Source organism: Petaurus breviceps, unplaced genomic scaffold (genome assembly GCF_028583685.1).
Source record: "Petaurus breviceps papuanus isolate PSGF00001 unplaced genomic scaffold, PetGlider_PUasm1.0 120, whole genome shotgun sequence".
Classification (NCBI taxonomy): Eukaryota; Metazoa; Chordata; class Mammalia; order Diprotodontia; family Petauridae; genus Petaurus; species Petaurus breviceps.
In genome coordinates this window covers 1,362,197-1,389,726 of record NW_027185627.1, presented here as the reverse complement: position 1 = coordinate 1,389,726, position 27,530 = coordinate 1,362,197, and positions in this window count along the sequence as shown.

The following is a 27,530-nucleotide window of genomic DNA, read 5'->3' as shown; positions in this document are numbered from 1 at the left end:
TAAACTATCTCATATAGAAGAGGCAAGGGGAAATGGTTACAATGGAGGGGAAGAACAGGAAGGCAAAAGGGAATGGGTCAACCTTATTCTCATTGAATTTGGCTTGGGGAGGGAATGAAATACCCACTAAATAGGGTATCTCACCCTACAGGAGAGTAGGGGAGGAAGGGGATGAAAGGGGGGATGATGGAAGGGAGAGCAGGCTGGGGAGGGAGGGAAGTTGGAAGCACCCACTTTTGAAAAGGGAGGGATCAAAGTAGAGAATAGAACAAGTGGGAGGCAGGATAGGAGGGAGCGAAATATAGTCAGTCTTTTACAATATATCTACTATGTTAATGTTTTGCATTAGCCACACATGTACAACCTATACTGAAATGCTTATATTCCCAGTAAGGGTGGGTGAAAAAGGAGGAAGGGAATGAATCTGGAAATCAAATTTTAAAGTCAAATCTTTAAATATATATATAATTTACTATATTACTATATATATGCTATTATTAATACTATTTTACATGTAATTGGAAAATAAGATATACAGGCACTGGGGCATAGAGATCCACCATGCCCTACTGGAAAAGTCGAAGAGGTATGGGAGAAGATATGGGAGAGGGCAGATTGGAGGAGGGGATATCCTGTGGGACTGCTATTTTGGGGTGGTGAGTAGGGGAAAAACCGGGAGAAAATTTGTAACTCAAAATCTGGCAGAAATGAATGACGTAAATCAGAAGTTAATAAAGCATTTGAAAAACAAAAGTTCAAAAAAAATTTTTTTAAAGAGTTTGTATCTTATCCTAGTTAAGGAGATAAGGTATAAATACCTGAGAAGTAAATAACACTTAAAAAAAAAAAAAGAATGACAAGCGAGATGATTTCAGAAAAACCTGGAAAGACTTACATGAATTGATGCACAGTGAAGTGAACAGAACCAGCAGAACACTGTACACACTAACAGCAACATTGTACCATGAAGAACTGTGAATGACTTAGCTATTCTCAGCAATACAATGATCCAAGATAATCCCAAAGAACTAATGAAGAAACATACTGTCTACCTCCAGAGAAAGAACTGATATTGTCTGAATACAGACTGAAGCATGCTATTTTTCACTTTCTTTTTTTTTCTTTTATTTCAATCTTCTTGTACAAAATGACTAATATGGAAAAATTTTATATAATTGCACATGTATAAGCTATATCTGATTGCTTACCATCTCAGGGAAGGGTAGGAGAGGGAGGGAGGGAAAGAAATTCCAAACTTCAAATAAATATGTTTTTAAATTTTTGTAAAAGAGAAAATTATGAATATACATAAACAGAGGAGCAAAAGAGTACAACTGCAGGAATGCAAAGCAAAGGTCACCAGATCCACTCATCCGCCCACCTCCAGAGAAGCTCCAGGTTAAATTGCGCGGCTTTTACAGTAGCTACTGCTAGAATATGATGAGAAGTAAACAAGTTTTATTCACTAAAAACTAGCACATATACCTGGAATGCCTGCTGAGGGGGGGAGGGAATGGGGAAGAGAAGAGAGGGGAGAAGGGAGGAGAGGGGAGAAGAGAGGGGAGAAGGGAGGAGAGGGGAGAAGAGAGGGGAGAAGGGAGGAGAGGGGAGAAAAGAGGGGAGAAGAGAGGGGAGAAGGGAGGAGAGGGGAGAAAAGAGGGGAGAAGGGAGGAGAGGGGAGGGGAGAGGAAAGGATGGGTGGTATGGGAGAGAGAAGGGAGTATGAGAGAGAAAAGGAGAAAAAGTAAGGAAAGGATGATGGGCACTCAAATTAAGGGATCTTTCCTATGCCCTTTTGCCCTCTTTACATCTAAAAATAATAACTTACAGCACTGGTGCTTTGGAAAAAACTCTCAAATACAAGGAACCTTGGGGTTGTTGGGGTTTTTTTTAATACTTTTTCTCTACACAACAAGAAGAAAGGTGTGAAAAAGTCATAACTATCAAATAGCAATTTGCTATCTTTCCTACAACCCTATCTTAACTCTTATGATTACAGGATAAACACATGATAATATCATACTGTCATGCATTTACTATCAGACTTATTTTCAGAGGTTTAAAACCTGGTCTGAATACACCAAACTAATTTGAAGGCAAAATTACATTAATACCCAAGCCAATTTTATGGATTAGGGAAGGATTTTAATATGTTTCCAGGAAAGAAATTGTTAGACTTTTGAGTACTATGATTTCCTTAGGTCTCAGACAAATACCCTTGTTTTCTCAGTCTCCAGGCACAGCTAGGTTGGCTGTGCAGGAATACTGGGTGCCCAGTGTAGTGAAGTCGATTACTCTGTCACAGAGAACAGACACTTTCAGTGGTTATACATGTTGTATATACATTACCTAGCACATGTAGATGTATAAAGTGACTGAATATGCTTCCTGATTCTCTTGAGTCTTTTTGTCATGTCCATTATGACATACAGATAAACCTGCATTCCTTAAAGCTATGACAGCTGAGTGTAAGATCGAAAGCTTTCAAGTATGGGAACAAGCCATGTTATTGTTAGGCAAGAACCAATCTTGATTACTTCAACAAGATTAATAAGTTGTTGGACCCAGGGAGTTAAATTTTCTTTTTGTAACATGGCTGATATGGAAATGACTGCACATGTTTAATCTATATAAAATTGCTTGCCTTCTCAAGAAGGGGTTAGGGAAGAGAAAGAGTGAGAGAATTTGGAGCTCAAAATTTTTTTAAAAGAATGTTAAAAATTTTTGTTTACATGCAATTGAGAAAAAAACAAAAATAAAAAATTTAAATGTTAAAAAAGGATTTAAATAACAGTGTGAGACAGGAGTGATATCACAAGATGACTAAGTGTCAAACAGACAGTAATTGCTCTAGGAGCTCACAGGAGGAAGAGATGACTGCCTGTGGGATGTCATCATTTCATTTTTCATATCGCACACATACACACACCCAGTGCCCAGCACAGTCCCTGGCACAGAGCAGGTGGTTAATAAATGCTTGCTGATTGATTGATTGACTGATTGATTGATAGGCATGAAGTCTTCAAGTCAGAGAAGAGAGCTAAACTGAGCCTGGAACTTGAATATAAGTGGGGGTAGGGTAGATAGAGACACATTCCAGACTCAAAAGCTTCTCTGAGTCTCCAGTAATGTGTTCCTACACCAGGTTCACAATCTTTAAAACTCTGTTATTCTATTTAAAGGAACTGTATAATGATTTTCAAGAAATATAGCTGCCTTTATTGGAACCACAGGGTTAATATTTCTCTTGTACACAGTGTTTTGTCTAGTGCATCTATATTTACATAAGCAGTTTATTGTTATGCTATGGAAGAAAATCATTAAAACTGAAACTAATCGATCTCAAGTAGATATGGCCAAAGCTAGGCAGGTTCTAAAAGCAGAAATGTAACAAGAATGGAGCAACCAATACAGTCCAACAAAATTTAGAAGGCACCAATAGTATGTATATTCTTTTAGGCAGGGAAAACTATTGACTTTAGCACCTAGTTAGCAAGACCAGTTAATTAAAACAAGAATCTAGATACCAAACCGTAAGCTTCCTCCCATGGACCATTCAAGTGAGACCCTTCTTAGTCCAGCCCCTCCCTGCTCTTCCCATGGAGCTAACCAACCTACCTGGGCCCTGACTGTGTCTGTTTCCCCAGCATGGGTGGTATCCTAGCATTTCTTCCCAAAAGGTCTTTGTATCCCAGCACCCAAGGTTTCTCCCTAAGATTCCTCTTACCTACTTAGTGAATTTGTCTCTATTAGTTGATTTGAGGATAGATTTCATGCTGCTTACCCTGCCACCCACCCAAAAAGCATCTTGTGGGATGTTCCCAGGCTTCAGAATCGCTCCTTATAGTTAGTTGTTGCTTTGACAGGCCAGGGCAAGCAACCAAGGCGTGTCTGTAAGCCAGTCATACAGCCCACTTTCTGAACTCACTCTCATGACCCTGGTTTACCACTTCATTTGCTCTGGGCAGCTATGGATGTACCTGGATTAATGTTGGGTTTAAGAGGGCTGAATAATAAATAATAAATAATAAATCCAGCTTTGGATAAAAGTTACCAAGACCAGAGAAATGCTGAAATGTCACTATAAAATAGAGGTAGAACAGTAAGAAAGGGAGTCCTGGCTGGATGTTTTGAGATGGAGGGCAATGTGTAAGGGGGCAGTGTTGAACACATTCTAGCAACATACACAATATACTAACACATTTTTTCACACTAGTGTATTTATACCTCGACCTAGTTTGATAAGTGATGTGATAAAAAGCACGTCCATTTCTGCTAATATTTTCAAAAAGGAAGGGAGGAATGATACCCTACAGAGAGTGAGTTTTAGGTATGGTTAAAAAAATGTCCTAGACAGTCACTTCACCTTTGTGAGCCTCAGTTTCCTCATCTGTAAAATGAGAATGGCCTATATGGTCCCTTTTGGTTCTAACTCTATGACCCTATGATGCTTTGAGGAAATATATTTAGTAGAAACAGAACCCTATAAAAATCCCTATGAGCTGATACAGAATGAAAGAAGTGGAACCAGGAAGGCAACATACACAATAGCAGCAGTGTAGATGGAAAGAATAACAACAGAACTGGATGACACAGAATTCTAATAATCAAGCTTAGCCCCAAAGAGAAGAGTAGGAAATATACTTTCTTCCCTCCCTTCCTTATAGAACTGAGGACCCTGGATGCAGAAGATTGCACCCGCTTTCAGGCTCAGTTAACGTATTGGTTAGTTTTACTGAACTGCTCTTTTTTCACTCTCTTTTTAATTCTTTATTATAAGAAATGGTTCTCTGGGGAAGGGAGAAGTCAGAGATATATTGGGAAATGAAGGGGACATGCTCACTTTGGCAGCACGTATCCTAAAAGTGGAAATGAAGATGATGTAAAAACAATAGATATCGATTTTTTTTATATTTTAAAGAGAAAGGAAATAACTTCTTGCTAGAGCAGGCAAAATTCCTATTCTAGCTCCCCATATCATCTCCTTTTGAAGGAGCTGGTTCTCCATTCCTCGCAGCCCACGTGATGAATGTCTAACTACTATTAAACAGACTCCAACTCTGGGTTTAAGGACTCCAGGTCATGATGGATTAACCTCTATATACAAGATGAGAGCATGGTTAGGCAAGCCCAGACAGTCACCATGAAACCAGGGGATGAGATAGCAGTGGGATGGTGCAGACCTCCATCAAAGGGTCTGGGAAAATATCCAGCGAGTCTGCAGGGCAGTATGAAAGGGCTAGAGCTGAAACATTCATTTAACAGTTAAATCCAAACCAGTGCATGGTAAGAAGTTAGAAAGTAAAAGATGAGAAAGAAAGAAAAGAGAATGTCTATATTATAAAAGCTATATAGCAGATAAAAGGTTCTCCTGAAGAGGGTGGATTCCAACTTTATAAAGACGCAGTAGAATATTGGGCTCACATCCCACCCAGAATAATAGGAAGGATCCGTAAGTACCACTGGCAGCTAGGGGAACACAGTGGATAGAATGTTGGATGTGAAGTCAGGAAGACCTTGGTTTTGAATCCTGTCTTAGACACTTACTAGCTATGTGACCCTGAACAAGCCCCTTAGCCTGTCTCAGCCTTAGTTTCTTTATCTATAAAATAAGGATATAATTAATATCTACTTCCCAGGTAAATGCCTAGAGGATCAAGTGATGATGATTCCAGTTTAACTGGACTACAGAACATATAAAAGAGAATAATGTATTATTATACGTAAAGTGTTTACAAACTTTAAAATGCCATTATTATTATTACCAAGAATTGTGTTACTAACCATAGAAGTCAGTGTCCTGGTTGAATGTTGTTTCTTGGTTCAGATAAGAGTTTGCTGAGCCTTTTTCAGGGCTCCTCACCCACTGTTGGTGTCCACCTGGCTCTCAACTCTCACCTGTGGCTCAGAGAAGGTGTAGCATGTGCAGTGGCCACACCCTGATAAAACCACCTTGATAGACAGGCTAAACCAGGTTAAGACCTCAAAACAGTCAGTGAATTAGGGGAATGTCTACCTCAAGCATAGGAAGACTTCCGCTGGTAGAAAGGGAGCATGAGAATAATTTGTTCCAATGACCATGAAGGCAGCTGAAGCAGGTTCTATGGAGCACTTAGAGCTTGGTCAGACATTGAAGACACCAAGGTCATCCACTGTATCCCAAGACATCCTGCCTTTATTTTGCCACTGGACTTAAATGATTTTGGAAGAGAGAGTGAGGTTGATAACTTTGTGTAACTCTACCTCACTTAAATTCACAAGCCAACACATTACTCCATTATGTCATTGATCCTCTTCGAAAATGGACAAAAAACAACTCATGTGAAATCATTTGGTTACTGACTACCTACAGAGGGGCAAGAAGTCATAACAGTCATGAAATAGCTCATTGGGAGGCATGAAATAGGTTGGAAATAGGTTTCTGAAGTGTTACTGAAAGCCTAATTGAAAACTTATTAAATCAAATAATGAAACAAAACTGAATGCTATTCAATTATAATGATAAAACACCACCCTGGAAAGGGGGTAAGGAGTTGCACGTTCCTCCATTCATTGCAGAAGTGGAGGACCACAGGTACAGATGTTGCATATTTTATCAAACACAGCCAACTTGTCAATTAGTTTGGCTAAACTTCCCCCCCCCTTATTCTGTTTTAATTTTTATTACAAGGGAAGTTTTACTAGGTTGGGTAGTGATGCAGGGTTTATTCAGAAATGAATGAGACATTAACAAAAGTCATCCATCTAGAAAAAATATTAGAAGATTATTAAGCCTTCTAACTGCTCTCTGTTTCTGCTAATTGCTGTGGGAATGAATGATAGGACCAGAAGAAACTTAGAATGGAACACCTTGACATCGTAGACACCTAGACATGAGCTGAGAATTCAGCACAAGTGAAATTTCTGACTATGGAAGAAAAAAGAATCCCTGAATGTAAGAACTAAAGGATACCTTGCAGGTTATCTAATCCAGTCTCTTCCTATTACAAAGGAATTGAGGCTTAGAAAAAACAAAATGACTTGCCTAAAGTCACATAGACTATTAATAAGAGGCCAAGCTTAGGAGACCCAAGTCCTTTGGCTTGGGGGCTGGTAGTGCTAACCTAGTAATGCTCTTTATACCATACTGGGCTAGTGGGTACAGCTGATGAAGAGCTGGATATGTGGATGGGGCATCCCCCATTGGAAAGGTTCTAGAATTGTGGGGTCTTGTAGAGGAAACTCATCTACTGAAGACCAGGAAAGACACATTTAGCACTGGACTCATCAAGAGTTTCAGGGCCCCACAACCTGCAACCTTTGACGTGGACCTACATAGCTTAGAGAAAACAGCCACAAAGGTGCTTTTTTTCTTTTTAAACAGTATTTTAATTTTTGCCAATTACATGTAAAGACAATTTTTAACATTCATTTATTTTTAATTTTGAGTTCCAGATTTTTCCCTCTTTCCTTTCTCTCCCCGCTCCCTAAGATGGTAAGCAATTTGACACAGATTTTAGATGTGCAATCATGTAAAAAATATTTCCATATTAGTCATGTTGTGAAAGAAGAAACAGGTCAAAAGAAAAAAATGAAAAAAGAAAGAAAGTGAAAATTATATACTTTGATCTACATTCAGAGTCCATCAGTTCTTTTTCTGGAGATCGATAGCATTTTCCATCCAGAGTCCTTTGGAATTGTCTCAGATGGTTGTATTTCTGAGAAGAGCTAAGTTATTCATAGTTGATCATCACACAATGTTGTTGATGCTGTGCACAATCTTCTCCTGGTTCTGCTCACTTCACTTCACATCAATTCATGTAAGTCTTTCCAGGTTTTTCTGAAATCTATCTGATCATCATTTCTTAGAGTACAATAGTATTCCATCCATTCATATACCACAACTTGTTCAGTCATTGTCCAATTAATAGGCATCCCCTCAATTTCCAATTTTTTGCCACCACAAAAATAGCTGTTGTAAATATTTTTGTACAAATAGATCCTTTTCCCTTTTTTATGATCTCTTTGGGATACAGACCTAGTTGTACTATTGCTGGATCAAAGCATAATCAGTTTGATTTCCCTACAAAGGTGCTCTTAAGAATGAAACTGCTTTGGGGCGACTAGGTGGTGCAGTGAATAGAGCACTGGCCCTGGAGTCAAGAGGACCAGAGTTCAAATCCAGCCTCAGGCACTTAACACTTACTAGCCATGTGACCTTGGTCAAGTCACTTAACTCCAACTGCACTGCCTTTCCCCCTCCAAAAAGAAAAAAAGAAATGAAATTGTTGTAGACTTTGTGACAGCCTGTCTTGATGACAAAAATCTTGCCCAGGGAGACTGAAGATCCGAGTTCTACTTCAAGCACTGACTACATGTCCTTGAGTAAATTGCTCCTCTTCTCTTGACCATCTATAAAATGGTCATAATGATACCTACTTTGCCAACCTCATAGGGTAATTCAGTCCTCACTATGAGATGCATGGTGTGTGTAAAATTATTTGTAAAGTATACTTTACGATGTTTGCAAAGTATGAGTCTGGAGTCAGAAGACATAGGTTCAGATTTGATTATTACATGTATGAGCCTGGTCAAGTCAGTTAACATCCTTGGTCCTCAGTTTCCTCATTTGTCAAATAAGAGAATTAGACTAGATGCCCTCTGAGTTGCCTTTTAATTCTGTATTGTTGATCCTATGAGTCTATGACCCATTAGAGAAACAGTTCAAAATTCTGGGTGACTTCTTGAGGTCCCTTTCAATAGCAAGAGGTCTATTTTTTGATGCCCTGATAATACCATCTGTCTGACCATTTAAGAAGAGCAGCAGTATGGGGAGGCTAGGTGGCACAGTGAATAGAGCACGGGCCCTGAAGTCAGGAGGACCTGAGTTCAAATCCGGCCTCAGACACTTAACACAAAACTAGCCGTGTGACCTTGGGCAAGCCACTTAACCCCAATTGCCCTACCTTCTCCTTCCAAAAAAAAGGAAAAAAAAAAAAAAGAAGAGCAGCAGCGAGAGTGCCTCGGGTCCTTTCTGTTCAAATATTTACCCAAAGTTGGAAACTTAACTAAGCTCTGCACTGACAGTCCTAGGAAATGAGCAGGCTAGATGGTGTCCAGCAAAATCCCGCCTGACTGACGATGGGACAGAGAATGCCATGGGATTTGTTGTTTTGGTGTCATTTCAGTCTTGTTCAACTCTTTGTGATCCCATCTGGGGTTTTCTTAGCAAAGATACCTTCTGTATCTTTGGTTTGCCGTTTCCTTCTCCAGCTCATTTTACAGATGTTGAAACTGAGGCAAACAGGGTCAAGTGACTTGCCCAGGGTCTCACAGCTACTAAGTGTTTGAAGCCAGATTTGAACTCAGAAAGATGAGTCTTCCTGATTCCAAGCCCAGTGCTCTATCCACTGCTCCATCTACCTGCCCAGGCCATGGAATGGCCAGAACTAAACTACACCTTTTAGAACCAGGAAAAAGCATTTATGTACCCTAAGTAAAGTATAACTACACCCATGAGGGGTATTGAATCTTCACTTTTAACATCTGTAATTTAAATGATAACAAATAGGTGCCAATTGATCATGAGAACTAAATATTCTGGCATTAAAAATGTGCTTTTATGGCAACATTTCCATTCAATAAACATTCATTAGACACTTGTTGTATGCAGAGCAAGATGATGGTCCCTGTCTTCCTGTAGCTTCTAATCTAGTACACAAATAAAACATCAGTGTTCTGCACTGAGAGAGGCAGAACTTCCAGGAATAGAGAGGTGAGAGTCCCACTATCCTTTCATCTGTCTGCTTTCATCAGATCCCATTTAGCATATGTATTCAGTTTCTGGGCATGTGGCTTAAGAGGAACATTGATAAACTGGAAAGAGTCCAAAAGAGAATGCTGAAAGTCTTTCATGACCTCTTCATTCCACCTACTTGCTATTTCCCAAATTTGGGGCCTCATTTCCCAAATCTGGGACTTCATCTCCCACCTCTGTGCAAAGACTTCTTTCACACTTGAAATGCACTCCCTTCTCACCTCTAAGAATTCTAGTTCCCTTTCGTATTCAGACCATATGTTGCTTCCTTAATGTCTCTTGGCAAATTATGTATATAATTACCTGTTTGTGTTTTATTTGTCATTTAGTCATTTTTCAGGTGTGTCCAACTCTTGGTGACCCCATTTGGGGTTTTCTTGGCAAAGATATTAGAGTGGTTTGCCATTACCTTCTCTAGCTCATTTTACAGATGAAGAAACTGAGGTAAGCAGGGTTAAATGGCTTGCCTTAGGGTCTCATAGCTAGTAAGTGTCTGAGGCCAGATTTGAACTCAGGGAAGAGTCTTTTTGACTCCAGATGTGGAGTTCTAACCTCTACCCCATCTAACTGCCCTCTTTTGTGTTATATATCCCCAGCAGAATGTAAATTTCTTGAAGGAAGGGACAGTTGAGGGCATGGAGACATAATGCTGAATTTAGAGAAACAAAAAGTTGACCAGATTAACTAGAATATAGAGTATATAAAAGATAATTATTTGCCATAAATCTAGAAATGTGGACTGGAGCCAAATTGTGAAAAGCCTTGAATTCCAGGTAGACTTTTAAAATTTGATCCTAGAGGCGAGATGAAGCCACTAAAGTCTCTTGAAAAAATTAGTGGCATGATCAGACTTGGGCTTTAGGGATATCAATTTGGCCCCTTGTGGATGATAGATTGGAAAGGGTTGAGACTGGAGGCAAGATAGACAATTAGAGAGTTATTTCAATATCATGGACAAGAGGTGATGAGGACCTGGGCTAGGGCTGTGGGTTTAGGAGTGGAGAGAAGGGGATGAATGTGATTTATATTGTGGAGATAGAATCAGAAAGACAAAGCAATTGATTTAATGTGAGAGGTGAGAAAGAAGGAAGAGTCAAGGATCGCCCGGCATTTTCACATTTGGGTGACTAGAAAGATGGTAGTGCCACCAACAAAAATAGAGAAGTAAAGAAGAGGGGACACGTGAGAGATAAGACAATGAGCTAAGTCTGGGACACATTTTTGAAATATCTACAGGACATTCGCTTGCTGATGCCCAATGAGCAGTTGGTCACAAGAGACTGGACTTCAGGAGAGTAACTAGGGTTGGCTATATAGATACAGGAGTCATTTGCATAGAGGTGAAAAATGTTATCAGGATTTTCCAAGATTTTTCCCTCAGATATTGATTCTTGTGATCTTCTTGCATTCTCTAAATTTGCTTTGAAGCTAATAAGATAACAAAAAAGAGGGAGTGAAGAGAGAAGAGGAGGTCCAGGGCAGAGCCCTAGGATAGACTCACAAATGTGGGAAAAAGAGGATAAACATGGAAAGATGTAACAGTAGATAGACTTAGGTGGAGAAGGAGGAGAGGGCGGGGCCATGAAAATCGAGGGAGAAGAGAGTGTCTAGGATCCAGGGGTGATCAAAAGTGTTCAATGCTGCAGAGAGGTCAAGGAGCACTTTCCAAAAGATATTGGATATACCAGTGAAGAAAACCCTAGTCATGTTGGTGAGAGCAATTTCAATTGAGTAAAAGGGTTGAGAACTGAAGGAAATATGAAAAGATGGAGGCAAGTACTGTTAATAGCTCTTCCTATGAATGGCTATAAAAAGGAGGAAAGATATAAGAGGGGAGGGGAGGGGAGGATCAAGTGAAGAATTTTTAAGGATAGTGGAGGACTGAGCATATCTGTAAGCAAATAAGGAAGGGGACAGTATGTAACAAGATATTGGAAATTAGGAAGAGGGAGAACATTATCAAAGAGATAAGCTCATGGAAAAGAGAGAAGAGGATCAGGGACACGAGTGGATGGGTTGTGGTTTGCAAGAAGGGCTTCTTCTGAGACTAATGCAAAGGAGGAGAGGGGGAGGGGAAATCATCAATACAATTTGGAGTGTGGGGATGGGGAGAAGAGAGAACTCAAAACAGAAGCACTCTAGTTTTGTTTTTTGTTTTGTTTTCAGAGAAATTTTAGCAAGATCCTCTGATGAGAGGGAAGGATGATATAAGTGACTTGAGGAGAAAAGGGAATAAGTGTTAATGAAGTGCCAGGTACTGCTAAGCCCTTTACAAATATCTCATTTGATCCTTACAACAACTGTGGGAGCTAGATACTGTTATTACCTTCATTTTACAGTCAAGGTGACTGAGGCAGACAGAGGTTAAGTGACTTGCCCATGTCACATAGCTGGCAAGGATCTGAGTTCAGATTTTCATGATCCCAGGCCCAGTGCTCTGTCCACTGTGCCATCTAGCTGCCTCTAGTGAAGGTTTAGAACAGATGTAGAAGGCAGTGTGGAGAAAAAAGTTGTTCAATCTGCAAGAAAAACCACTGAGGCAGAGTTCCAAGCCAATAGCACTTCATTAAAGGATCTATGACTCCCTCTAGTGAAGTGAACCTCAGACCTAACTCACAGTCTGAGATGTCTGTCCCTGGTCCCCAGAACCTTACTTTTATAGGGTTTGATATCCAAATATGCAAAACAGACATGGTAACATCAGAATCTCATTGGTTGATAAAAATTGCTCAGGAATCACAGGTTGGGAGAAGCATAGGACATCCCTGCTGATTAAGTAGTCATAAGATAGGCAAGGCAAGAGTCATTTCCTGTGACTAAGGGGTCACAAAATGGGCATAAGATGATCCCCTCCTCATGTTGGGCAAGAGGGGGTGGTATGGAGGTACAAAAATAAGTTAGGGGACTTTCCAAACAATCAAGGCATTCACCCATGCTGGTTCTGGATGTAGAATTTGAGCAAAACAAGATGGAGATATCTTTGTCAGCATTCTTGTGATTGTGCAAATGAGCTTCATAACTAGTAAATAGGTGGAAACATTGGATTGAAGCTTGAGGTCTACTATAAGAACCTACCTTACCTAATTATCTCTATGTGATTTATGCAAAATATCAAACCAATTAATACAAATTAGAATAAAAGTCTAAATGAATCATTTTTCTCTGAAGTATTATGGAGTCAATCTGAAAATAGTAAGTATATTTGCTTTCTGCAATGGCTAACCAGTTGAAATTTCACAACCTAAATTGGTACCCCAGTTACATGACTTCTAACACTTGAATTTAGTAGAAAGAGTGGAAAAGGTAGATCATGTCTATGACCTAGGGTTGGCCTTGGAAAGAGATGGTGATAGGATGGGGGCAATGGACTCAAAACTGGGGACAGAATGGAGCCAAACTGGTTAACTATTTTGTCAAGATTTGGAAGGGAAGAAAGGAAGCCTGGAGCAGGAATGGTTGACTCCACCCATGGTTAGTGAAATGGAGACAAGCATAGGGAGCTGTGAATTTTACAAGGTTATGTATCAGCTCCAGGTAAGGATACCCCCAGTGCTTGGTAGCAGCCATAGCAAGAAGGGACATTATACCATGCATTTAGAAATAGAAGCCGAAATTGATTTCCTAAAGAAAAAAAATTCATAGCTATAATGCTATAATTAGAGCTATCAGGGGCCTTAGTAGTCATCTAGGCCAACCCTCTCGTTTTCCAGATGAGGAAACCATTCTATTTCATTCTGTAGGCACAATCCTTAACTGGAGGACCCTCTGGAGAGCTCCCCTCCTCACACCCCCCAGACTCCATTCACAGACATCTTGGCCTTTTCCTTGCTCCCTTCACTCCAAGCTTCTCCTAACTAACACGTGCTGCCATTGACTGGTGCTTGCTTTCTCTGTCTTACAATTGCTTCTCCAGGGTACAACTTGTCCTTCAACTACTGTTCAGCTTTCTGCCCATGCATTTCCTGGCTGTTGGTTCTACCATTACAGACTGACATTTACAGACACACATGTTTATACTGAACACACCAGGGGGGTAAACAGGCATCATCCCATTGAGGAGGGAAGGGGCTGTTTCCCACAGCTCACACTCAGGTTTGACTTAAAAACAAAATACGTGAATTCCAGCCAGCCACTGTCTCTCCTTGAGAGGACTCGGTTGTCAAGGCCAGCTTGTCAGATGGCCCTCCAGGTTTTACTCTAGATTTACAGCTATTTATCAGGCAGGAGCCTCCAACTTCCATGACCTTTTCCAAAAGACTGTAATCTTCTTTGCTGTTGGCAAGGGACAAGTCAGGGTGTAGGAGGGGAAGAGAGGTGCCGATGGGAGAGGGTTATGGAAAGGAATTATTATATATCCCTGGATCATAGATTTAGATAGAGCTCAAGGGCCCTTGGAGCCCATTGAATTCAACCTTCTTGTTTTACAAATCACTAAGGCACTCAGAGGCTTTGTAAATTGCCCAGGGCCACACACAAACAGGGAGAGAGACACACAGAGAGAGAAAGAGACAGACAGACAAACAGACAGCGAATTAGTAAGGGTCTGTAGTGAGATTTGAACTCAGGTCTTCCAGACTTAAGTCCAGTGCTTTAAGAACAGGGAGAAGCATCCCAATTTCACTGTATTCTAGCTTATTGGACAGTCGTTTTCAGTCATGTCTATTTGTGAACCTATTTGGGATTATTTTGACAAAGATACTGGAGGGATTTGCCATTTCCTTCTCCAGCCCATTTTACAGATGAGGAAACTGAGACAAACAGGGTTAAGCGACTTGCCAGGATCATGCAGCTAGTAAGTGTTTGAAGACAGATTTGAACTTGGGAATATGAGTCGTCTGGACTCCAAGGCCTGGCACTTTATCCACTTTACCACATAACTGCCCCAGTATCTAAGCTGCATTATGATTAAAAGCAAAAACAAAACAAGACACAAAGGTAAGGCTTGACTTGACTGGCTGTTATTTAGCTACTAGTTTCATTTTAGCGTGGGCACATGGTCCCCACCCCATCACTTCAGTAAAATATTGTGCCTGGTTGGTTGATGAGAGAAAGTGACAATTGTGAGATGATGCTTCTGATTTCTAAGGAATGCCATGCTTACTGACAGAAAAGACACAGCAGGATCTGAGGCATCGGTCATGTCTTTCATGGCAGAGAAGTTACATTGTCACACATTCCTTATGCAAAAGGCTCTTTTTAAACCCCCTCTTCAGCCTTAGAAAGGTATCTCTCCCTGCCATCTTCTCATCAGTTCCCTGCTTCCATATCTTAGCCCAGTGATCATGCCTCAGAGGACTGAAGCCTTTCAAATCCAGAGCTCTAGCCCTGGCCCTCTCTCCCACCTCCATTCTAATTAGTGAGTGCTTCACAATGGCCCTCTATAACGAGGCAGCCTCAGCCAAGCTTCACTTTACTCCCTTCATATTTTCACCAACTACTTTGCTGCTGTGTAAGTACCACCACTGACCTCCCCTACCCATTCCAAGCCACTTTCCAGCTCTAGAAATAAAATGAACCAATATTGCCAAGCTCCTTGAATAGACTTGTCAATCTACTTCTCTCTAGCTCCACTATCCCAGTAACTTTCCAAACCAAGAAACCCCTCCCTGGCCACCATTCCACAACATATATTGTCTCCCCGTTAGAATGTAAGCTTCCTGAAGACAGGGACTGTCTCTGCTTTTGTATTTGTACAGCACAGTTCTTGGCACATAGTAATCAATTAATAAGTCATTTTTCATTCATTCATGCTTCATCTGTCAAAAATGAAGGCCTTTTCAACCAATGGTCACTACCAGGGGGGGAAATGAACAGGAACCATAAAGAAGAAAAAACTAACTTTAAACTAACTCAGTGGTGAACCACACCTCCCTAGTAGTCTTACCTGACTACTAATTGTTATCTTTGCATAGAAGGTTAGCTTTTGTGTTCTTGATGCTCTCTTACTTCCTGACCCATATCTGCACATAAGGGGGGTCCAGAGTCATAAGATTTAGAATCTGGCACTGGGAGAGAACTTAGAAGCCAGCTATCCAATTCTCTCATTTTACATGTAAGTAACCTGGGTCTCAAGAAAGTTAAATGGCTTGGTACAGGGAGTGTCAAATTCGAATCCAAGTCCTTAGATTCAAGTGCCATTACTTTTGTGTAGAAAGAAGTCAATGAATACTATAAGCAATATATAAATATTATCTATACTACATATATATTGTATATAAATGATATATAAATACTATAAATATTGTAAATTAATAGATACTATAAATAACAGATTATATATGTATATAAGTATGTATATTACATATGCATACATAGACATACATAATTTATTCCTATGTTATGGCTAATTCAGGGAAAGAAACAAAGAAAAAGAGGGAGGGAGGGAGGGAGAGAAATGGAGGGAATGGGGAGGAAGTGGGAAAGAGCCACCTTGGAAAGGACTCCAAAGGTAAGAGTGGGGAGAGACAAACAGAAGAACCATGGATTCTAAGAATGCCACCTGACACAGGTCTGCCAAAAATAATCCCTAGCTGTGGACTGTTCCCTGCCACAGTAGCCCTAATACTCCCTCCTCTTCTGATAACAGCTCCTGCCATACCCCCTTTCAGAACTAACCTACCAAAGCACGATCCCACCCCCCTTCCAAATTCCCAAACATGAAAAACCTGTCTTTACACATTTGTGCCTGTGGATTTCAGAATCACTGTGCATTTTATTGGCTAACAGCACTCACTGTTGGTTGTTTATCCACCTGTCATGCACACTAGATATAAACAATAATTTCTCAGGTTATCTGCTAATGAACTCAGCCACCCCCTAATCCTCCTCCTCTCTAAATTTGACAAATTGATTGCTAGAACAGCAGCCAAAAGCGGAAGACTTTTTTCTGCATTAGAGTTTCCAAGAAATTAACCCCTTCTCCCTTTTATCCTCTTTTGATGATAAATCTCCATCACACTATTCACTTAGAGACTTGACAGTGGGATTCCACATATATTCAGAGGACCAGGCTAAACATTCCAACCAAATCATATATGATGTGGACCCAAGGCCCTTCATAGATCTCTAAACTCAAAGAACAGTAACTTCCCCTCTCTCACCGACCAATCAGTTGTGAAATCTTGCCTTTTCTGCTTCCACAGCATCTCTTACTCACACCTCATCATCCCTCATCCACATTATAGTAATGGCCTCCTTTTATAGGTTCCCAAAGTTGGCTACAGCACTCCCTGGGAGCACTGGAATGATCCAGGGGGGCAGTAGTAACCTCTGTTGCAACTGGGGGACATTGAATAAAAATAAGGGGATAGTGGGAATAGGAGGAAAGAAGAGAATAAAATTTTGAAAAACCATGTTTCGTTTGTTGTGTATCAGAGTTGAAGTCATAGTGATTACATTATTTTCCAAATAAACACACAAAATGCAACTTTTAACCAATCAGTGGTCAAGTCTTCCCACAGGTCTTAACAAGTGCTGGCAGGTGAACGTATAGAGCATTGTTTGGAAGTCCAACATACATCAGCAGGAACATGTGCGTGTAATGACTTGTTTACAATACAATACTATATGGTTGCATGATGCAATATTGCATCATCAAAATTTCAATGCAGGAAAACCCACAAATTTACAATAAGTTACTATTTAAGATGCATCATTTTTAATTCTATTTTTGAAGTGCTGCAAATTTCAAAAACAAAACCATTAAAGGGTTAAAGAAAGTAGATTTCTAGGAGGACACTGAGTAATTTTTTTTAAAAGGGATGGTAGGACAAATAAGCCTGGGAACCTCTGTCCTAAATGATCTTCCTGCCTCATCCCCACCCATTCCAATCCATTCTCTATTTTGCTACCAAAATGATTTTCCTTAAGTGGCCAGGTAGGGAGTGTGAGAGGAAAAGGATGGATGGGTTTTGTCAACAAGGGAAAAGTACTTTTGTTAAGGTCAGGATTTAGAACCAGAGAGGCATGGCATATTTCTTGGTCACTGGAAACTAGAACTGACAGTCCCAAGATCAGACAGAAGAGAGTGAAAAGGAGAAAGCAAGATGTCAGGCAGGGGAGAATTTCCCCCTTCATCTAAGCTGCCCTTGACTCCTTTCTTGCTTCATGAGTAATGAGCTAGTCTCTAGGAGAAGCAATCAGAAGTCCCTGGCAGTGACAAGACACTGAGTGGGAAAGCTTTGGCCAGGGAACAGAGGAGGAAGAGTAGACAGAGTGAGAAAGGGCTATGAAGATGAGAAAGGAGACTGTTTTACCCTAGGACTAAGACAGATCACATAGAGATTTCATAGGAGATTAGAAGCACATGAGGTATCGTTTTTCAGAACCTGGTGATTTTGGTTGTGGTTGTTGTTATTTCCAACAAGATCCACCAAGGTCCTACAAGATCACTTAGCTCTGAAAGCCTCAGTCCAGCCAACAAAGACCAGGCTGTTCCTAGAGTGAATCCGCTTCTCCCTGATGGAGATGCAGGATGGTACAATGGAAAAGCTTTGGAGCCAGAGGAATTCGATTTAAACTCTACCTCTGACACTACCTGTATGACTTTAGGCAAATAACTCCATTTCCATGGGCTCCAGTTTCCTTGTCTTTAAAATGAAGGGCAGGGATTAGGGGTCCTCTGAGGTCCTTGGCAGCTTCTAGAGAGCTATGATCCTATGACAGAGAAATTCGTTTTCTCTTTGTGATCCCAGTCAATACAAGATAATTCCCCCTGGGCCATTGGCTGATCTGGTCATGCCTGCTTTCCAGTCCCACCTGTCACCCTTCCAGCCTCCCAGGTGTAACTTCTTCCTTAGTCCTATAAACACTCTCTTCAGTAATGTGTCCGCTGTGTCTCTGACTCCTGGAGACTTTGTCGTGACCTACTGATGCACTGCCAGAGGCCTCAGGGAGACCCCCTGAAAACTGAGTATACATTCCCTTATTTTGTAGCCCATCTTGAACTCCAGTCTCTGCACTGTGTATTCATTGATTTGTATAAACACACATAGTTTTATGAATATTATTGATGAATATAATTGGTTTAATTGCTTTCTTCTCTGTGTATGCCTAAGTCCCCAAGAACACCAGGAAACAGTGTGTGCTGGGCACATTAATTAGGGAGCTTTGCTTTCCAAAAGGTCTAAATAGTTTACTGTTAAATTGGAAAGAGTACTGGAATTGGAGTCAGAGGACCTGGGTTCAAAACCCCTCTCTGCCACGTTTTACCTATGTAGTCATTTCTGTCTGGGACTCAGTTTCCTGATCTGTAAAATAAGGAAGTTGGACCAGTTGACCTCTAACATCCCTTCCAACACAAACAACAACCACATTCATAATAACAACTTTTAAAAAACAATGATCCTGTGTGATCCTCTAAAATAAATTCTTACATCTTCCCTTCTCAGTGGGATACATTAGTTGGGCCCCAGAAAGACTGTTTTTCTGACCTCAATTGGCTATCCTTGGTAACAGAACCATCCCAAGAGAGGCAAAAATCCAAATTTCCCCCACCATTTCCAGGCTCTATCATTCCTCTCCATAACAGATTGATATATCTCAAGCCTGAAATGCTCTCTCCCCAAATGCATCAATATGTCACATCCTCTAGGAACATGGATGTGGTCCTAAGGAATCCTGCAGGGGCTGAACCTGGTCTCCACCTCTCGATGAAGATGATAAGTGAATGTAACCTTCAGTTTTCCACAGCAGGTGCAAATCACAGCATCTTCACTTTGCCTCTAGATTCAGTTTAACAAGACAAGACACCTTGCGGTGCCCACAATGCCTTTACTGTCAACTTATCATGCAGCAGTAATTACATTGGTGGTAACTTCTTGGGCTTCCAGGATGGAGCTAAAAATATCCTTTTTGCATTTGAGAGAAGCTCATCCAAGCCTTTTCTTCTGTCAAAAGAAAAAAATGCTTAGAATTCTCAGTGCTTCTTTCTTTTTCAATTCAACAAACTTTTATTAAGCCCCTACTATGTGCAAGGTGTTGTATATATAAAGGAGGGAATCTGGAACTGGAATCAATCAATCAATCAGCATTTATTAAGTGTCCTCTATATGTTAGACCCTGCACTAGTCACTGGAGATATGAATTAAAAAGTCAAATAGTCCCTACAGTCAAGGAGATTACATTCTATTGGAAGAGACTTTAGAAATAATTTAGTTCAACCCTTCATTTTACAGATGAGGATTCAGAATTTAAGTGACTCACCCATGGTCACACATTAAGTATTAAAAGCAGGATTTGAACTCAAGCCTATCCAGCATGCTTTTTCCCTCTATTATATCATCTCTCAAACTTCTTACTTATGACACTCCTCTGTACAAGAATATCACAAGTCAAAGAATTATCTATTTCACAATTCTTGAGCAAAGTCTGATATTACTACTTACATGTGCCCCCATTCATATGTATCTTCTTTCTTGGCAGGAGAATTTCAGGGAACTGAAATTAAATTCTATTTTGTTTGGTTTTACATCAAAGATCAGCATGTAACTAAAGGAACTTGGCTTATAATTGCCATCTACTCCAGTGATGGTCACAAATCAGGTACAAGAGTATCTGCTCTTAGTCTAGTGAAGAGAGCACTGGGTTGGTAGTAATAGCACCCTACATTTAGCTAGGAGTGACCTTAGAAGCCACCAAGTCTAACCCCCTCATTTTGTAGATGAAAAATATTGAAGCCCAGAGATATTAAGTGACTTACTTATGTGTCACACAGCTTTAAATTCCTGGAGAACGACTCAAACCCAAGTCTCCCTGACTCCCAGACCCAGACCCTCCTAGAGGCAATGGAGGGCTGAGCTTAGAATCAGGAAGACCTAAGTTCAAATCTAGCCTCAGATACTTAACTAACTGTATGACCCTGGGCAAGTCACTTTACTATAGTTTGCCTCAATTTCTTCATCTGTAAAATGAGGATAATAATAGTGCCTACTTCCCAAGGTCATTGTAAAGATGAAATGAAATGTTTGTGAAGTTTTTGGCATAGTACTTAGCACACAACAGGTTCTTTAAAATGTTTGTGTTTCCCCCCACCCTTATCCATTTCATGGATGAGTAAAAAGTTCCTTCTGCACCAGCCTTGACAACTGGAATGGTCACAGTGGCTCTAGTCAATCTAAACTTCCTCACAGGTACAACTTCCATTTGTATTGCCAGGTTCAAGAATATATTGGCCGGTGATAGATATGTTTGTCCCTTCATCATTCCAGGGCAAGTAGCCAATGGTTTGTGGCCAGGCAGGCATAGCAAATAAAAATTCTTTTTTTTAACAGTATTTAATTTTCCCCAATTACATGTAAAAACTATTTTAACATAATTTTTTTTGTTTCAAGTTACAAATTCTATGCCTCCCTTCCTTATCTTCCCCTTTCCTGAGACAATGAACAATCTGAAATAGTTATACATGTGCAAGCATATGAAACATAATTCCATGTTAATCATTTTGTGGAAGAAAACTTGAGTCAAAAAAAGGAAAGATAGAAAGTTAAAAAACAGTATGCTTTGGTCTGTATTCAGACACCATCAGTTCTTTCTCTGGAGTCAAAAAGCATTTTTCATCTTGAGTCCTTTGGGATTGTCTTGGATCATTGTATTGCTAAGAATCAGTAAGTCATTCATAGTTATTCATCATCCAATATTGCTATTACTGTGTACAATGTTCTCTTGGTTCTACTCAATTCACTCTGTACCAGTTTCTGTAAGTCTTTCCAGGTTTTTCTGAAATAAGCTTGCTCATCATTTCTTATAGCACAATAATATTCCATTGCAATCATATGCCACAACTTGTTTAACCGTTCCCCAATTGTTGGGCATCCTTTCAATTTCCAATTCTTCACCACCACAAACAAGCTGCTATAAATATTTTTGTACAAATAGGTCCTTTTCCCTTTTTTATGACCTCTTTGGAATACAGACCTAATAGGGGTATTGCTAAATCAAAGGATATACAAAGTTTGATTGTCCTTTGTGCATAATTCCAAATTGTTCTCTAGAATGGTTGGATCAGCTCACAACTCTACCAACAGTGCATTAGTGTCCCAATTTTCCCACATTCCCTCCAACATTTATCACTTTTTCTTTTATAACATATTAGCCAATTGAGTTGTTTTAATTTGCATTTCTCTAATCAATAGTAATTTAGAGCATTTTTTTCATATGAATATAGACAGTTTGGATCTCTTTGTCTAAAAACTGCCTATTCATATCTTTTGATCATTTAGCAGCTGGGGAATGGCTTGTATACTTATATATTTGACTCAGTTCTCTATATTTTTGAGAAATTAGGCCTTAATCAGAGATATTTGCTGCAAAAAAGAAAAATTTTCCCAGTTTTCTGCTTTTCTTTTAATTTTGATTGCATTGCATTTGTTTCTGCAAAAACTTCTCAATTTAATATTATCAAAAGTATTTATTTTACATCTTGTAATGTTCTGTCTCTAGTTGAGTCCTAAATTCTTCCTTTATCCATAGATTTTACAAGTAAACTTTTCCTCATTCTCTTAATTTGCTTATGGTATCACCCTTTATGTCAAAATCATGTACCCATTTTGACCTTATCTTGATATACAGGTTAAGATGTTGTTCTATATCTAGTTTCTGCCATTCTGTTGTCCAGTTTCCCCAGAAGTTTTTGTCAAATAGTGAGTTCTTGTCCCAAAAGCTTGTATCTTTGGGTTTATCAAACACTAAATGTATTATGTACCTAATCCATTCCACTTATCCACCATTCTATTTCTTTGTAAGTACAATATTTTTTTGGTGATTACCACTTTATAATACAATTTTGAGATGTAGTACAGTCAGGCAACCTCCCTTCACATTTTTTTCATTGATTCTATTAATATTCTTTACCTTTTCTTCTTTCCGATGAATTTTGTTATTTTTTTCTACCTCTGAGATATAAAGTGAAATGGAAGAACAAGAATCTTTCTAAATCCTTGCCCAGACACCCTCTCCCCAAGGGCCTTTGGGAAGAAGGTGAATGAAAAGGGGAGGATGTGTTTAGATTCCCAGTGCATGGCTTCACACTTACAAATCCCAGGAGCAAACCAAAGCATTAGGTCTTCACTGAGCCCCTCCCACTGTGTGGAAGACCCTGTATCAGCCCTGTATGTATGAGGAAGGGGAAGGGGTACAGAGTGAAAGACAGAGTTCTAGGTCACAGACCATTTATCACAATCAACAGAATCTCTACTCAGGTCAGCAAATGTTTATTTTATCAAGAAGCACTCTGTTTGGTACTGGGTCTAAAAAAACAAAAAGGTCCCAGCTTTCTAACAGCTTATCCTCAATTGGTGAACTAGGGAAATTGGTCTGCAGTTTTCTTCCTCTGTTTTTACTCTTCCTAATTTAGTTATTGGCACCATTTCACAAATGACAACAGGATTAGAGGCTGTATCTGCTTCCTACTTCCTTTTTTTAAAGTGACCAAAAGTCAACTGATATCCAAGCCTCAAATCATTCTCCAGTCATCTTTTGTCTCTCCAAGGTTCTACACTGAGGGAGAAGAATGCAGCAGAGGTCCTGGATTACTGTATCATTGTGTATATATGACAACCTCCATCACTGACATAACATTTTGTATATGTATACATGTGTAGTGGGACCCTAGCCTGGTACATCATTGCGTTCATGTAAGGCAGGCTTCTAGTCAGGTATTATATTTAGCTTCAGTCTTCTTCAGTGAAAGCAACACCTAGGTTCAATTTCATCTTTAAGTCAATATTTATTCAAACTCACAGCTCACAATCCCCCATAAGTGGCACAGACATTTAATAACTGTGTGACCTTGCACAAGCCACTTAACCTCTGTTTGCCTCAGTTTTCTCAACTGTAAAATGGTGATGTCACCTGTGTGGAAGAGCAGAAAGGGGGAGATAGGGAAGAGAGTGGTCTGGAGGGAAGCTCAAAATCTTTTCTAGCACCAAACAGAAAGAGAAAATTAATTAAAGACTATGAAAGGCATTATAGTATTGATTCACTCTTGAAGGATTTCAGACTAGTATAAGAGAAAATATTTCTTGGACAGAAAATTCAGGTAGAGGAAAAGGGAGAACAGGGCCAGGGACCAGGGAATAGAAAGAGACATGATTCCTGTCTTCAAGGAATTTACATTTGGAAAGACAGTACGTCTTTATGTAATGAGGATACTAGCCAATGGGAGTCTTGTCCTTAGAACACTGTATGTAGAGTATGCTCTTTATAACCCACCAAGAAGGGCAAATCTGAGCATGTTCCAAGTACTGGGCCCTCACTGGGGCCCCCACTACACTTATCATCCTCCCAACTCACATTTATATAATACTCAACTTATAAAGTGCTTTCTTTATAGTAATCTTCCAAAGAAGGTAGTATAAGCATTATCATCATCATTTTAAAGCTGAGGAAACTGAGTTTTTGAGATATTAAATGAAAATCATACAACAAAAAACATCCTAGCAGGGAATTGGACCCAGGTCATCTGATAGGTCCAATGCTTTTTCTATTATACCACAATAACATACACACATGAAAAGTCAAATAACTTTGACAGTTGGTGCCAACTGCATGTGTACTTGGTGGATGTCTAAGGAGGCATCTGGAACTCTGCATTGCTATAGGCAGTTCACATTGGTACATCGATGCCAATATCTTGCCTTCCACCAGTTCACAATCAGTCAATAAACATTTATTAAACACTCACCATATGCCAAACATTGTGCTAAGCAATGAGAATACAAAGAAAGATAAAAGACATTCACCACTCTCACGGAGTTCGACATACAAACAAGTATGTACAAACATGCTATATACAAGCTAAAAATCAACAAAAGGAAAGCACTGGAATTAAGAGGGATCCAGAAAGAATTTCTGAAGAAGGCAGAGTTTTAGCTTTGACTTAAAGGAAGTCAGAGACACCAGGAGGCAAAGATGAGAAGGGAGAACATTGCAAGTATGGAGCGGAGAGCCAGTGAAAATGACCAGAGTTGGTAGATGGAATGTCTTTTCCGAGGAGTAAGGAGGCCAGTGTCACTGGATGTATATGTGTGTGTGTGTGATTGGGGGGTAGAGGTTAAAATATAAGAAGATTGGAAAGGTTGGGTGGAGGAGAGGGTATAGGGTAAGAGGGGGAGTCAGGGTCAGGTTACAAAGGGCCTCCACCATTAACTAGCAAAGGAATGGAGTTGGCCATTCTCCCTGCAAGGTTGCATGCTATTCCAGCCACCAGCCCAGTGATCCAATCAGCCTTGATGCATGCATAAAAGATTTCCCCCACCCATGAAACCATGCAATTGGCCCATTGCCCAACCCAGTCAAACCACATGGCCAAGCCCCACAGCTGGGCAAACAGAAATCCTTTATGACTGGGTTCCGAATGGATCAAAGATATGATATGAAATGTGGCTAAGGATTATGAAAACATGGAAATCTCTATGGCTCATTCCCACTCTTCTTGTCTTCAGAAATTTCCTGCTCTCTATCAAATATCTATGTTGATGAGTCACAGACAATAGACTTTTTTGTGTCCACATGGTTTATTCATATTTTTTAGATCAGACTTGTGATTACATCAGTATAAGGAGCTCTTGGTGAGAACACTATTCCAATGTCAATCAGCACCTGCTTTACAATTTAACAATTCTAGAGCCCCAGCCCATAATAGACACTTAATAAATGCCTATTGATTGATTGGTCAGTGTCAGTGAGAAGTTAAGTTGCTTGGCACAGAGTGATTCAAGGAACACAGCTCAAAGGGAGGACCTGAATTCACATCTCCCTGGCTCTAAATAATCCAGTTCTTATCTACTATGCCATACTGCCCCTCATTAAACAGAGTATGCAAAGTTGCAAAGAAATTGCTAAGATTCCCCCCTCATATGGAGAACTTTATCCCACTTGGCTTACTCTCTCACTTTTCAGGAATACCTGGGGAATGATCCCATATGACCTACAAGTCAAGCTTAAGGAAAGGGTTATATGACTGAGACTTATTTCAGGGTTAGAACTTCTGGTCACTGGAAAGAAGAGAAAGAGAAGAGAAGGGTGCCAGGAGTTTCAAGGTCAGTCTCCTGGTGTTTTCACTAGTTGCTGAGGTTTGGGGACTACTCTGGCTGTCTACCCACTGGGGACTCATTGCTCCACAAACTGGTTCCCATTTGACTACTCTAATCCCTGGTCTGATCCAGGTCTCTTGCCACAGCAACCTAACCTTGCACTAACCTTGGACAAGTCAGATCCTCTCTTTGGGCCTCCATTTCTTCATTTACAAAATGAGAAAGCTAAACTTAGAAGGTGCTCCTCTGATAAAAACACAGGTCCCAGCAGCTGCTTAGGGAGCTAGAAGCCTCCAGCCTTACTGTCAAGGCTTTGCCTACCCCTGTATCCTGTATCCAAATGACAGCCAAGAAGTAAGTCTTTGATCATCCCACCATCTTAATTTCCAACTGAGCTACTGCTAGCCCATATAGTAGTCACTGAGTGGGCATCATCCTTCAAGGGGTCAAACATGGCCTTAAAATTCATGTGTTGAGGAAGGATTAGATTGAATATCTGGCACTCCCACAAGGATAGCCCCTAGTTCCCCTTACAAACATTCGGGTTCACAAGACTGACCTTGAACAATTTCTCTCCTCTACCTAGGTCATCTGCAAAATGACCAGGTTGATCTTAATACTTATCACAGTATTTACTAAACACTATGTGCAAGGTACTCTACTGGGGGCTAGGCATACAAATACAAATACAAAATTAAAAACAATCTCTGCCCTTAAGGATTTTACATTCTCCCAGTGGAATACCATGAATAAATAGACACATTTAAATATGATCTTTGGAAGAGGAGGGAACAAATACAGAGAACTAAGGATCAGACTCCCCAGGCTCCACCTGCGTAAAGGCAATAAGCCAGAGAAATAAAAGGTCTCCAAAGTATGCCAAAGTCTCCCATGTTAAGAAGGATCCCATGAAAGAAGGGTCCCATAGCCATCAGAGATAGGATTTGAACCCATATGTGACTGTTTATGAGTCAGGAGTCTTTCCACTATATCATGATGTCTCATTTGGAATATTTAAATTTTGTATTATATTGGGTATCCATTCAAGAGTGCCTACTTCACCAGGCTGTTGTGAGGAAAATGCTTTGTAAGCCTTAAATGCTATATGCACAATTCTGATTGTTAATTATTATCAAATCAATGCAAGACAACACAGTAGAAAAGCTGCCACAAAGTTGTACGTGATAAACCATCAAATAAACTGTACAAATAGCAAGAATCCTAAGAGCCTTGTTAATCTGGAGACAACAGATTCAGGTTTCTGAAGATCAGGAATAAAACTTATTTGGGAAGACAGCAGAGTACAGGGAAAACAGAGAGCATCATAGACCCCCCCCCACTTTGTTCTTCATTTGACCCATCCATTCCCAGTAGATAGACAGAGGATAGATCATCTTTCTCTCCTCCCTTTTGTAGCTAAACTCCTTGAGAAGGCCTTCTATGGTTGTGCCTTCCTTTCCTTTCTTTTCACTGTCTTCTTAACTCTCTACAGTCTGGCTTCTGACCTCATCATTCAAATTCCTAATGATCTCTTACTTGTCAGATCTAATAGCCTTTTCTCAGTCCTAATACTTCTTAAGCTCTCTGCAGCCTTCTACACTATCAATCACCCTCCTCTCTTTAATATTCTCTTCTTTAGGCTTTCAGGACACTACTCCCTCCTGGTTTTCCTCCCACCTATCTTCCTGCTCCTTCTCCTTCTC